Source organism: Alligator mississippiensis, chromosome 16 (genome assembly GCF_030867095.1).
Source record: "Alligator mississippiensis isolate rAllMis1 chromosome 16, rAllMis1, whole genome shotgun sequence".
NCBI lineage: Eukaryota > Metazoa > Chordata > Crocodylia > Alligatoridae > Alligator > Alligator mississippiensis.
This window is the reverse complement of record NC_081839.1, coordinates 3,027,839-3,029,123: the sequence shown is the minus strand read 5'-3', so window position 1 is coordinate 3,029,123 and position 1,285 is coordinate 3,027,839.

Below are 1,285 nucleotides of genomic sequence, written 5' to 3'. Positions count from 1 at the left end.
CCCAGCTTACGTCACCGGTCGTTGATACAAAGTAGCCTCGTGCTGCCGGGGGCGCGGCTACAGCCGGCCACCTGACGTCACAGGGTGCTTCTTAAAGGGCCCGCAGGAAAAGGGGAGCTGGGGTCAAGCTCCCTGCCCCAGGGCCCTGCATGGGCGGAGCACGGGCCACCCCTGGGCATAGGCACCAAGGACAAGGACAACGGCAACCCCCCTGCAAGGGGTCCCAGCCCCATCCCAGTGCAGGTCTTCGCATCATCGCCTGCCTTATGCCCTCTGGCTGGGATCCCACCGGTGATGCCCGGCTGGTTGGCATCACCCCGGGTCCCTCTGGGGTCTTCCCCGGTGGCTGCTGCCGAGAGCGGGTCTTTGCGCACCGTGGTCAACGCCCGTTCGGTCCCTACCGGACTTGCTCCGCGTAGACGCCAGAGCCGCGCAGGGGCTCGGAGCCGGTCTGCCCACCCCAGCGCGCACCCTGAGCCGTCTGAAGCCAGACGTGGACCCTGGGGCCGCCTCCGCAGGGACCGCAGCCAGCTCCGCAAGCCGGGGCGCGCAGCCTCTTCAATGACGCGTACCCATTTTGACGGGCTCAACTCTTTCCGCCGAGGGAGACGTGCCGCTCCCTCCCGCCCCGCTAACGCCCGGGAGCCTCTCGCCGAGTCGCCCCGGCCCAGGCGCCCGTCCTGCGCTGACCCAAGCAGCGACGCAGGAGGCTGCTGCGCCGACCCGTCCCACAACCCGTCTCTCATCGAGTCACCCTACAGCAGCAGCTCCCCACCTCCTGCGACCCGAGGCGGCCTGGCCAGGCCCAAAGCCCTGCCTTGGGCAGAAAAGCAAATTAAACTAACTTGTTTTCAAAAAAAAAAGAAACTCAGGAAGTCGCAACTGCGGCCTTTCTCCGTCTGGGTTGAATCAGCAGGGATCCTGCTTTTCTTCCATTTAAAAAGATAAAATCCCCAACTTTCGGTTTAAAACCCCAAATCCACATTTTTCCGTGATTAAAATGAAACACCGCTATGGATGTATCGATGTATTTGCTGAAACACCGCTAATACACAGATATAGCGATAGCGGTGTTTCATCTATGTATTAGTGGTGTTTCATTTTAATCACGGAAAAATGTGGATTTGGAGTTTTTTGGGTTTTTTTAACTGAAAATTGGGGATTTTTTTTTTTTAAGTCAGAGAAAACCAGGATCCCTGCTCGTCAGATTTGCAAACCGAACAGGGCTAATGTTGTGCATCACCCTTGAAAGGAGCTGGTGGCACCCCAGTTGAGGATTACTGCC